This window comes from Nylanderia fulva, unplaced genomic scaffold (assembly GCF_048542155.1).
Source record: "Nylanderia fulva isolate GAGA-0341 unplaced genomic scaffold, ASM4854215v1 Scaffold29, whole genome shotgun sequence".
Taxonomy (NCBI): Eukaryota; Metazoa; Arthropoda; class Insecta; order Hymenoptera; family Formicidae; genus Nylanderia; species Nylanderia fulva.
The window spans coordinates 1440798-1454844 of record NW_028190358.1 but is presented as its reverse complement, the minus strand read 5'-3'; the positions used below and the strand labels follow the sequence as shown (position 1 = coordinate 1454844).

Here is a 14047-nt window from a genome sequence, read left to right as displayed (position 1 = left end):
CTATAATTCTCAATTATAACTGATTAAAGATAATGTTGATTCTGTTGTATGATGTGGTGCGATCTAAAAAAAAAAAACAAAAACATTTCGCAAACATTTCATCATTCTTCATCACGCGGTTCGTCTCTCTGTGTAACTTGAAATTCCAGCGTGCATGGCATATCTCGCCGTGATTTCATCTTTTTTGGGGGACGCGTTGCCCACCGCTGGAAACACCAGGTATATTTTCATACGATGTGTAACACATACACAGAGACACACAATCCGGAATTCTCTTTTGCTCTTTTTCCCTCGTCGGCGGTCAAGTGTTGAACCTTCGCGCCTATCCGCATGAATATTTCACCAAGGGATGCGCGTTGCCGCGCACGGAGACATAAATCTTTTCTACACCACAGTTGCGTCGCACACTTCTGCAGAACGTGATCCGGAGAGTGCGCAAAAAAGTGCCCACGCCGTGTATTCGACACCGCGTGTTGCCACGAATGGACGGTGTTACACGGTGTCGAGAATGGACACACTGTAACCGGAAAGTTATGAGTGGAAAAACGAGCCGCGCGACTCAGGATCCTTCTCCATGTCGGAATATTTCGCCGACAGTTTGCCGTCTAACTCGGTTCAAAATTTCGTACGCTGTATCCGCGCAACTCTGCAACAAATCTTTGCCACTCTAAGCATCCGCGCCGATTTATACATGCCACGACTGCGGTTAGTAATACCGTGACTTGACCAAGTGAAGCTTTATCTATTGCGTAGAAGAAATATGTAGAGCAATATATTTGATTCAATATATACATGCATAAATACTTGCAAACAATTTTAAAAATACGATCAATTAAAATTAATATTAATCAAAATTAATATTGGTCGCTAGTGGTGAAAATAAGCTTAGAAAACTTGACTTCGACGTAACTAGCAAATTTTATTTAATTATTTCACGACGTTTCGACCATTTGGTTGTGGTCCTTTTCAAGTGAAATTTCTACAACATAATATTACACAATAGTTTTTAACATACGAGAACTCATTTAAGTGTTAAATTAATTGATGGGTATGTTTATAAAATTTATATTTATTTTATTAATTTAACACTTAAATGAGTTCTCGTATGTTAAAAACTATTGTGTAATATTATGTTGTAGAAATTTCACTTGAAAAGGACCACAACCAAATGATCGAAACGTCGTGAAATAATTAAATAAAATTTGCTAGTTACGTCGAAGTCAAGTTTTCTAAGCTAATTTTAAAAATCTTTAAATATTTTTTATATATCAATTAAATATTTTCTTTTCTGCACAATTTTGTTAATTGGTGCAACCATCACTAAGAAATATTTTAACCTGTATTTATCTCGGCAAAATTATCACCACTTATACGCTATTATATTTAAACCAGTTTACGCCCCTTCTGGTTCGGCCAAATAGGGAATATCGCGTAAGACCCACGAGGGATAGAAAATCGCCAGGAGCAGGGAATCATTATTCTCTTGTAATTGCGCAGGGGGGAGAAGAGCAGAATCATAGGACGAACTGGAATTGTATTAACCATAGGAACCGTGGCCTCTGGGATCGTTGGAGTTAATTACTTTAAGACGTCGGGCGTAATTAACGAACCGCCTTTATGAATACCTGAAACATATTCTCGTCCCGGAAACGCTCTTCTCTCGCAAACGCGAATGCAAAACTCGGCGTTCCGAAATTGCTATCACGCGTATAATGCTCGTTAACGCTTTCTATATACGTTGAACGGGAGTAGGTGATGGTTGCTAACGTATTTCTTCATCGCGAGTTTCTTCAGTGTGCGCGAATCGCGAGGGGCGATTCAAAGCAGCGATTCGCTGAGGCACTTTTGTATTTCTCTTCCTGGCGAAAAGAGAATTCACGCGCGAATTCAGCCCCCATGTCTCTTTGACGTCACGCGTGAATTAATTCACAAGCGAGATACATTAATAAAGTTATCACTTTGAGTAATTTTAATTATTCTATAAATATTGTACCATTTTTTCAACTTTAAATTTTCGTGACGTTTACATAATGAAAAGTACAGCGATAATGTATACAATTGCTGCTGTGTTTTTGGATTTCGGCATTAAATACATCGGTTGATCGTACACGTTCACGGATATACGCGTCATCAGCGTGTGTGATTTTATATTTTTCGCACTGACGCCCGGGAAACAAAATTTTGCAATGCTCAACCATGGACGGACGTTACCGCTCTTTTAAATTTTCCTCATGATCGAATGGTTTTGCCTGCGACCGCGATTTTCCGCGCTGTCGAAAGTACCAGCAGCGCCATGCGAAATGCAATGTCTATAGTAACTGGCATTGAACGTTAAATGTATTGTTAAATATTTATAGACGCGTGTATATACTCGTTTATCTTTTTTTTTATTACTGGTCGTTGAACCGCGCAATCAGATATTTATGCCGAGTCATTTGTGTCATTTTTTAAAATAACATGTGGAAGAATAAAGTTCATTCTGCCGGAATTGTAAGATCGTGGGTTACATTTTTCAACAAAAATATCTAAAAAAGAAATAAAATTATGAAGTACAAATTGTACACAGATGTCACCGACTAGTTACTACAACATAGCACTGTCTCTCAAGATCCTTCGTATAAAAGGATGAACTATAAAATCGAGAGAAGCAAGCTTTTATGTCTTTTCCCTCTATTATTTTTTACTGGCGAGAGAGAAACGAGAGATACACTGAGACTGGTTCAAATTCTTTTATTTAGCTCAATTGACATCTTATCGATCGTGTGACATAAGTCATAAGTAATTGAAATTGAATTTTTCATTAATTTGATTTAATAAAAATAAGCCGTTGTTACATATTTTTCACGTAATAGCCATAAAATACTAATAGCGTAAATACTCACGTTCCACTTTATTCATTTTCGTTCTCCTGCCCTCCCTTGTATCATTTCCGTAATTGAATACGCCATTAGACGGTTACAACTAACGAGCCTAACGTGTTCTGCGCAAAACCAAAACTGTTTTTCGGTATTTTTCAACAGCTCGCGCGGATACACGTAAGCCTCGATATTGGAAAGCCATTTGGTCCTTCCATGCGATTTCCGCGCGTCAATGTTCGCGAAGGCATACACGAAAAGTATACCAGGGATGGCAGGGATGTAGCAAGTATTGCGGATATGAAAGTTTTCGTACTTTAAATCTGTTCGATATTATTTTCCAGCGTATGCTGAAATGACGATACATATACGCGAACATGGGAGGAATGTAAGGAATGTATTCGACGTTAATAAAATAGAGGGAAGGAATTTTTACGCGCGTTAAGTAACGACATCATATAATGCGCATTTTTATCGTGCTTTTATCATGAAAATTGTGTGATAAGTGTCTCGAAGGGAGAAACAAGCAGTTTATTTAAGGACGAGACGGAGGCATCCGCTCTCGCACGAATTCAACAGCGCTTCGTGAAGACGCCAAATCCATCCTGCGGGAGGGACACTTACCAAGCTTATCCGCTACCTTTGATAGCTTGGTTTCCCCTGCGGGAATGCTTACGAGAGTGCCTGTGAGAATTGCACTTGCGCGACTCCCGTAAACTTCCTTGCGCGAGCGAGAAACCGCGAGTCTCCCAACACCTCTTTTGCGAAAAACGAATGCATTAAGATTTCAATAAGTCGCGGTCCCGGGCAAATTCCTTCTAATTTCCCTCTCCGTATATCTGTGTACGTGCACAGTTCTCTATTCGATTGAACTTTTCTCGCGATGTTACGCTGCGAAGTTTAGTCTTTGTTCTTCAAACGAAGTATTGAATTAAAATTTAAAAATCCAACATTATGTTAACTGAAGAAATTACAGATACAGTTGATGTACCATTTGAAATTGATTATAAAAGCTATTCGATTATATATTTTTGATTACTTGTTGTATCTCCAGGAGATTGGGTAAGGGCTGGGTAAAATCCTAGGCACTTGGTAGCTTGGTTACCTCAGGTTTGCTACGCCCATATACTCACTACTGTGGGAAATGCGCCTGAGGGAACAATAGGCGATACAATAGAGAACCCTTATAGAAAATAAATTTCAATAATTTAGCCGCAAAAAGCATAAGAAAAATATAATAAAAATGCAAAAGAAATATGAAAAAATATAATAAGAAATAGAAGAATATGTATTATATAAAAAAGAAATATATGGATGAGAAAAAGTAAAGGTTCAGAATCTTTAACTCATGATAATATCGCGTTATCGGATTTCCATTTCAGCCACGTTCTTTGGATGCCCCCAACCTCACGACCTAACATCAGCCGTGTATCGTCAAACTTCGTGCCGCGACCGATTAAATACTGCCCGCAATTTCCACGGAAGTTGGACGCAATCGATAGCGCAACTAGTTGCGGACTTGTCGGAAACACGCGTGCTTGTGTTACCGGACAGCTAACGTAAATTCATTGTGCACGTTTCCCGAATGCTTTGAACTTTCCTTGATCCTTTATGGCTCGTATTAATTTCGACAAATGTGGAATCGATATTAAATAGTGGATCAACATTAAAGAGAATTACTATTAAATATTAATTAATTATATATTTGCTTTTATTATTGCTCAATATGATTAATGAGACAGATATAAATCAACAATGTAAAGTTTACTTTTACACAATATCAATATGTAATATATATATATATATATGTGTGTGTGTGTGTGTGTGTGAAGGTATCAAATAATTCTTATAAAAGAAATTAATACATCTACACTTTTAAAATATATTTTTTTTACATTTTAAATATCTTTTTAAATATATTTTTTAAATATATTTTTCATATGAAAACAAGTCACGGTGTATTTCATCCGTTTTTGAATATGAAATTAATTTTTCAATCATTTCTCTCTCTCGTGCAGGCGCGCGAAAAATAGTTATACCGTTAAAATAACGGTAAGCAAATCAGACCGGAGAACGTCGATTTAAATATATGGAAATTGTTTCGGGCGGACGGACGTGTTGGGAATAAAATACCGACAGTATTTAATAAAATTCGCTCATACCTACGGGGATTTAAATATTACACTCTATAATCTATTGCACTGAATAATCTATTGAATTTGATGTTAACGCAGCATTTTGTGCTACGAGTTTTCCTTTATCAAACTCGATATCTAGTCGATATCTAGCTGCTTGAATGTGAGTCAGCTGCGCCGATGTTGTAGCGTTATTAAAGGGAAACGCACGATTTTTCTTGTTTCTTCGTCTAAATTGAATCTGTCGATACAGACTTGTTCTATACGTATAACCTGTGTGCGTTTTGTAAATTTATAAGATAAAACCTTGTATAAAACCAACAAATAACAGTTGGATAATTTTTCATGTTTCCATTAAAATGGTTTGAATAAATTAGAGTATTGATTTAATATCTTTACAGAGCTAATTCTACTGTGTTTCGTAAAATAATAGAAATTGTTGATTACTTAAAAAATTTAAATTTAAAACGCAGTTGACGAGTTACAAAAAAAAAAAAAAAAAATTTTTTTAATATTTAATCATCCTCCCGACAAACATTATATTTCTCTCAATAAACATTTTAATTATAAATCCTCGGTTCATATAATACCGCACAAACACACGTTGTATATGCTATTAATATTCCCGCGCTGCGCTTGATTGGATTGTGACATTTGACCCGCCGTATATTTCGGTGATCGAATTTTTTTCTACGCCCGCGATACGCATGTATATTCACGACGCCTGCATAGCTTTTTTCGTACCTATCGCGACCAGATTCGCCGACGACGCGACGGCTGCGATCAACAGGATCGGTCGCGATGAGCCGATATTGCGGGAGGTTCGCGGCTGCTCAAATCGATATACCGACGATACAAATCAAGTTTCGCTCTTGCTCCCGATGACGACGAAAGCTATCAGCCGCCGTTATTTCCTGCGGCCGTCGTACGATAAAGCAGTTACGGGAAGGGCCGGGCAATATCGTAAATACGATATACCTGGCCGCTCGGACAGCCGCTCGAATCCCAGGCTGGGGTTGGCGTTTTCTCTTTGCGCTGCTGTTCCCTTCTAACGCGCCGGCCAGTATAGAGGGGTTTTACGGTCGCCTGATCACAATCTCACGAAAATTGGGTCGTGCCGCGAGAGAGCCTACCGTCGTGCCCGTCCGCTCGTTCAACCCTTTGAAACATCCCCCTCTTTTCAATCCGGCGATTTGGCGATCTATCGGTGCTCGATCGTCCGTCGGAAAAATTGCCGTTCGGTTTTGTCGCCGTTGCGCTAATTGCTCGCTCGACGTAACAGTGGTGTGACCAGTGATCGTGCTGTCAGGTATTTGAATACTCTAACTCGCTTTTTTGTGCTGGAGGAAAAAAATCAAAGCTGCACATCGGTATTTCTCTTTTTATTTGAAATCAGAAAATCGGTAAGAAAAAGTAAAATGTCAAAATAAGATCGAATCGTTAAAATGATTTTCAAATTAGAATATTGCGCGGTGATAATTTGAGAGAGACAGAATCTGGTATATTAGCTTTAAGCTGTCAAAATATTAAAATTTATCGAATAAACGTGGCAACGATTGAAAACCGTAATCGAACCCATGCGGGATTGCTGTTTAAATAGATTCGTGAATATATTATGCATATTTTATGAACGCTGATACGCCAAAAAAAAATAAACGAATCGCAAATTTGCACGGCGAAAAAATGAGGAGATACGCGAGCGACGATTGTTACACGTGAAAAGGCGAGGTGACGTTTCACGCGAATGTAATAAAAGCAGCCGGCGTAAGTACGCTTGTCATACATCGTGCTTTCGGAATGCGGGCGCGGAACGCGAGAAACGAACGCGCGAGCGTGTATAAAATTACGATCCCGGGAAAAGAAGACTCTCTCTTCTCCCCCTCGAATCCATCCTCGTGCTCCTATTTTCGCTTGCCCGGGCCAAAGCCCCGTTCCTTTTTTCCTGCCGCGGAATTGTTCCCGCGATGGCGAGGCGACTGATTTATTGGGCCGTAAATTACGTTAATGCACACTTTTTAGTCTCATAAGCGAAATTTAAGTAAACGAGAGAAAGAGACGCGGGAATAAGGTGAGAGTGGATGGGACCAGATGAGAAGCAACGGGGATTAATGTCAAGAAATCGTTCGCGAGATTCGCCAACTAATTTTGAATAAACGCGCATTGGACGTCATTGAGCGTCCGGTCATCGATGTCATTTACAGATATATTCTTTCGACACTTATATAAATTTGCACGTGGAATGTATCAACATCATATGTCGTCAGCACGGACAGGTTTTGAATTTTCCGAATGAAAATTCGAACGGCAACACATTTCATATTTGTATACAATTATAATCATTGACAATTATTATCGATAATGAATTCTGCGCTCTACGAAATTTATCATAATTCGACGTATTGTCGAATGTATATTTTCTCGCGTTGTTCGGCCAACGGATCGCATGCGCGAGATGAAACGCGTCTCCGGTATCAATTTATGGGCGAAAAGCCACCGATCACCGGACCCGACTGTGACCCGATTTCGATGATGGCACTTAACGGATATTATTTCGCTAAAGTTATACACCGTACTTTCATAATTAATATACATTCTGATCCGTTGATTATTTTACATGGAAGCAGAGGCGAGCAGGGAAAACAAAAGTTTAGATATAAAGGAATGAAGTCACGTGCATCCGCGAGGGTGCGAGCGTTAAATATTGTAACGAGATCAACTTTCGGCGTGACACTTTATTATGTCAGACCACTCTGTATAAATAGAAATGACAGAACTTTAGAATAATTGCGCGTAACAAAAGTGCTAGGATATTAAAGTATACTACTATTGTTCGTTAAATTACCGGCGTAATGAGGTGCTGATAAAATTTCGCGGGACATCGACGGGGTGAAATGACGGGCAGAGATTAAATGCCATTTCCGACATTGATTATTCACCGGACCCAGTTACGTACACGCTCTATCGCTCTCCGTAATCACCCTGGTCCCGCGACGGCGGCGCAATAATATCGCGACGATATTTATAGAGCGTCGCAAGCTAATTATTTCGAGCGATGGAGACGCTTATGCGGTCGTTTCCGGCCCGTTAATTAGCAGAACGCGGGCCGCACTCCGAACGCGCCCGTCGGCGCCGTGGGGCGCATAGTGTGTTAATGGTGCCGTTGCGGTGAATGCGTCCTGTCAAACGGACCGAAGCAGACCGGAGCGTCGGAGTAACGGGGCAGAGTCAGATTTACTTGGGGTTCTCTTCAACGTTTTGCGAACTTACGATCGACCTCGCTCGCTGACGTATGATGATGCGCGATGTGCAATTTGCATTTCTCGTTTTATTATTTCATGGCGTTCTAGGGATCCAATTTGCCAGAATCCGTGGAGTTTTATTTACAAAGTGATTTAAATATAATAATAATAATAATATAATGTTAAGTGATATATTTAATAATAATTTAATATTATATATTCAATAATATTATTGAAATAGTAAAAAGAATTGTTGCAAACTTGATATATAGTAATATATTGTAATAATATATAGGCGAGATTTATGCCATGGAAAAGAGAAATAGGGTGTACCATAGCATTTGATCATTGCACCATCATTTTGCGCGCGACTCCGGGATACCGCGGCTCAATTAAGCCGCGTACAAGCGCGTTTTGAGGGACGAGGTTATTATACTAACGTACGCGATGGGCACGCTGCGCACAGCGGAATGAGTATCGCGTGATCAGTATCGCGTGTTTGTCGAATTCTCCCAATGAGCGTCGCGTTATACCTGCCTACGATCGACAAATATAGGACCGTTGCGCTGCGGCTTTGCCGCGTTCTATGCACCAGGGATAAGCCTCCACAAATAGTGACATTAATTGCCTACGCTGCGCCCTATTTGCATGCCATTATTCAGAATAATTGATGACTATTGGCCGGCGTATGCGTTGAAACTCATTACCGTACTTAACGTCCGGCGCAATGGCGCATTCGCCTCGCCTCGCAAAAAGATCTCGGAGCCTAGTAGACGAACGTCTCGATTTTGCCCCGCGTATTAACGCGTAATTGCGAAAAGCGGAATGCAATTATCAGAGGGTTCGCACGTTGGCCTGCGTCCAGGATATACCTATGGTGAAGGCTCGACGTTCGTCGTCGTTCAATAAACCCAATTATATTTATGACGCAACACCTCTAATTCGAATCATTAATCGTACATGTAATTATCTGTAGAACAAATCTATAAAATATATGATTTACTAATTATGTATAAAATAATTATATATTAATAAATTATACATATATATATATATATATATATATATATATGATCTATAAAAAATATATTATCAATTAATTAATAGTAATTAATTTTTAATAATTAAAAAAAATTTGGTTATTTTAATAAAAATTACGTGCTTTATCATTGAACTTGGATATCGATTCGCTTGTTTTTTTTGTCGCATGTACGAAATTTTGCGTCTATCCCTTTCTTTTCTTGTTGAAGTGCCGAGTTGGGCTTAGTTATTGGGGCAAGTAATCCCATCTTCGTCTTGTACAGACCGATGCTTGCAATTTCGTTCGAAAGTTTCCGACGAAAGTTGCCTGGTTCTCTCGGTTCGCAGGGAGTACCTTTAGTTGTCCACAGGGAGCCGAAGATTTATGCGGGCCGTGTGAGCCGAACAATAAGCTAGCGGGTCTTTCCGGCAGGTAGAATGTCGGGATTTAACGTTATCAGCCCGAACGCCTATTCATTACGTCGGTTCTCGTAGAGTACCGTGTAATCAAAATTAAATTGACCACACCTACCGATATTTATAGTTATTACAACCTATCCTCCTTCCGTGATGAGAAGATACGAAATTTAACGTGCGGCTGTGAAAAAGGTAGACTATGTGTATGATGAAAATTGCCTTGAAGAGCATGTTGCACCGTATCGCGTTTATTCGACAATGCATCATTATTGTGTGTATCGAGGGTTATAGCATCGTAATTTATAATGAGTTTTACGATGATATTTGCGATAAAGGTATATTGAATGAAATTTTTTAAAAAACTATTTCTTCTCTCTTTCAAAATAAAATAATGTGATGTCTACATACTGACAATTTTTTAGTTATATAAGATATTTTCGTGTCATAATGTATTTATTTGAATGTTCACATTTTAATCGCTCTGTCAAATTTCTTATGTCCTTGCGTTGTTTCATATACGATCTATTTGATCATTGTCATAACACGTATCATCGACAACGATAACGTCCATTGTATTTTGTGACATACGACTGATGAATACCTATCTTTTCTAGAGTTGAAGCCTGCTCCGATAGCGACCAAGTTTTCACTCTGTCGGAAACTTCACTAGGTGGTCTACATTCTCCCGAAAACTTTAATTAGCTCTCAGAACCCCTTATCTCACTCGGAAGGAAATCTTTATGCCCGACTGCCGGAGAGCATCCGGTTAACAAATAGAGAACGTCGGATATTTATTTTCGTACCCCTCGAATATGCAATTCGCCAGAGTCGAGAAAGAGTTTTTCCGAACCACGCGTGAATCGAGTTCGCGAATCGATATCGATAAAACGTAACAATATATGTATATATAGATACGTGCATTTTCTATAGATCGCATTTGCTTGAGAACTTTGGAGTATCGTGATTGCCTCGCGAGACTAGTCACGCGATTGAATCTTGAGAAGTTCCTGTAATAAGGAGAATTCAAACGCTCTAAGAAAGTACGTCTACAACTTTTTTAGCATTTTTTTTTCAACGTGAAAAAAAGCATCGATTTCTCCGCTAGAAGGCATTATAAGTAAAGAATGAATAAAGGTGAACAGATTTAAATTTTAAATCGACTCAGTAAAAATCAGTTTTTAATTGGTTAAAAAATTTGTAGATACGAGAAATCCTTTATATCGATGGAACTAACCCTGCCTAGTTTAGACTGCAAAAAGTCCTGCGTTAAAATTCGATCTGACGTGAGTGTTCTGACCCAAATTCTTTCGGTATTTACGGCAATTCGTTTAGGGCTCATTGTCAAAAGAGTGAGACTGATGTTTTTGACCATATCTCTATCCATTAGATGATCATTTCACAAGGTAGTTATAACTCGACCAAAGATTCCATTTAGCAATTATGTCCATCTCATCATTTGCTCTAAATGAAAAAAATTTTCTTGATGTAATAGCGAATGAATGAAATATTGTAGCTACATGACAAGTAAATAAATAGATATAGACTTTGATATTTGCACTCGGGCCTTATTAAATAGTGGCAGCGATCTGGTAAGCCACCCATTTTCATTACGTTTCCGAGGTATCGCAAAACCGGAAGTTTGACCGTTACGCCGCGCCGGAGAGGCAAAATAGAAAAATAAAGAGAACTTTCGGGGGCTGACTACGGGAGTTGACCCGGTTTCGCCGCTGTAATTACTATGCGCACCCAGTACGTCTCCGGCTCTGACGTTTCGCCGATGCAATTCGCAAATTCTCGGCGAAACCGCGAGCGTGCATTAATACTTTGGCGCCGTGCGCGTACCTACTTTCCGTTTTAATATTTTCCGCGCGAATACTTTTTTCTGGTGATATGAAATATTTTAATCAATTTTAGAGAAAAAAAAAGGGAGAATAAAAAGTTGATTAATTATTATTTAATATGCTAACAAAGTAAAAAAAGTGTACCTATATTTTGAGTTATAATTTTTTTACTCGATATAAATATTAATCTTTTTACTGTGTTGCAAAATGTTATATTTTTGCGATATACGAACTTCAATCGAATGTGATCACACTTGATGCTGAATGCTTGATAATACAACGCGAAGATGAGCGGCCGTGGTATATTATCTTTGTATGGATTATCAACAGCGAGAGAACAGCTTGCAAATTGACAGCGAATGTTTCATGCGTCTCGCATGAAAGATTAATTTGGCATTAACGACAAAGCTTGCGCGAAACCCACGAGGAAACCACAGAATCGTCGGCGTGTGTAAGGCGTCGGTCGAAGGATTAGACGACAAATAATCGAGTGCGACAGTTTCGGCGTCGGCAACAGATACGAGATGCTTATCTAGCAAAGCTGCACTCCGCCGACAGTTTTATGACGATGCCGCGCAGATTAAGCAAAAAACTATCCGCCCGCTCGATAGATAAAAGTATCGGGGATCCTGAATTATCCGAGAGATATCAGCGAAAAGATAATCCGCGGCGCGTTATCCTGCTGGAATTCGTAGATCGTCGTGTCACGGTTTAAGGACTTCGTCGGCTTATATAGGGCGCGTTATGTAGCTCGATATTTGCATAGTGTTCGCAATTCCCTGTCCGTGACACGTGATGTACGAGGAATAAGGAGTGCCTGTTGCCGCGTTTGATGTTGCCAGAATCTGGACTCTGGCTAATGGACTGATTTGTCCTGACTGCTCTTGCCTTTATGGTAATGATAAGGGCGCGTTTATATCACGAGCATGCTCTATGTACGCGATAATCGCGCACAGACATTTTAGTTTCAAGATATATATATTTTATGAACATGAAAATTAAATATCCGCGTATAATATTGATATTAAATGTTAAGTAAAAATAACAAAGAAAGATAAAGAGAGACAATTGTGATACAATGATAACGGCCGAATCAAACCGACAAAAATGAGATATAATAGTTGGAAACTGTACGTTGGTTGTTTCTTAGATAAAGCAAAAAGATTTCAGCATCTGGAAAAATTTCTCGATCTTCTTCGAACGAAAGCCAGGTCAGAAGTTCAACCAAGCGACAACAGATAACGCAAAGTCCACGTTTCTCTAAATCGTGTGAAAAACACAATAAATCAGACCAATATATCTTAAGATTCGAGATAACGAGCGTTACAATATGAAGTGCTCTTTAAATATCGCAAAGTTTCTATTTTGTACGCAAACTTGGACGCGGCCATTTAGTTCGTTGTAATATGCTATTTTTATTCTGAGCATTAATTGATGCTGCTGAGTTCGATAGAATTATAACAGTGCAGAATTTAAATATCGATTATATAATTTGATTAGTTTTTTTTTCATAAGTAAGTGTTTATCACTAATACTCTTTCTTTCTTCTATATTTGTGATAATACCACTCTGAATGCTTATAATATAATTTTAAAGATATAAATTAAAATATCACGAAAAAAGAAAGAGCATTATTGATATTTATTTAATTTTTTAAATTAAATAAAACGTATTTTTAAACATATATATATATATATATAATTTTTACTTTAAAATATATGTATCTATATATAATAGTATTAATATATTTTACGAGCACGTTTCACTGTATAGTTGAAGAATTTCTATCCTTGTGCGTAGCATTTAATTAGTACCATGTTAATGCAAGTCAATGCACAGAGTGCTATCATATGCACACTCTCGTCAATCGAGATAATTATCGAGTTCATAGGCAATCAGACAAAGGGAAACCTATAACACATTTTGATGAGTTCTCATCTCTTCTCCTATTCCCTCATCTCTCTCTCTCTCTCCTTCCCTCTCTCTCTATTTCTCTTCCCTATATAATATTTCGTTAAAAAATATTATAGTAAAACGTCTTTATAATAAAAATATGTATAGAAAAAAGAAAATTTAGCGAAATCTATATCTATATTTATACTCTATACTAATATATAAACAAGTAAAGTTTGTTTGTTTCATTATTCAGAGTAATCTCAGAAACTACTGAACGAATTTCAAAAAATCTTTTATTACTGGATAGCTTAGATCTTCCTTTACATAGATTATATATAAAAATAATTTTTTGAAATAATAATTAATTTGAACGCTGTTATAATTTATATTTTATATTTATATGTTACAGACAAACGCAGCTTGAACGGCAACTACTTCGCTGTTGTGCTTCGGTGTCGGTGAGTGAGATGAACTTTTATTTAATTTTGAGGCAACTGATTTGTAGCTATAGATTGTAGATAGATTGTAGATTCGTTGCCTTAAAATAGATTATAAATTGGACTTTTGATACATGCTTTTATTATACATAATAATTAATAAGCATATTACACATACAGGGTTTGTCCGGAAAGTAATGCGTCGCA

The 14047-nt window shown here is 38.1% G+C and overlaps 1 long non-coding RNA gene across 1 annotated transcript in view; it reads left to right on the top strand.

Annotated features, from left to right (window-relative positions):
* The window catches only part of LOC146722667 (uncharacterized), a 192093-nt gene that overhangs the window by 15134 nt on the left and 162912 nt on the right, over positions 1 to 14047 (top strand). Inside the window, exon 3 of the long non-coding RNA XR_014925008.1 lies at positions 13813 to 13861. This is a non-coding gene — a long non-coding RNA (uncharacterized LOC146722667). The remainder of the gene's footprint in view (positions 1 to 13812; positions 13862 to 14047) is intronic.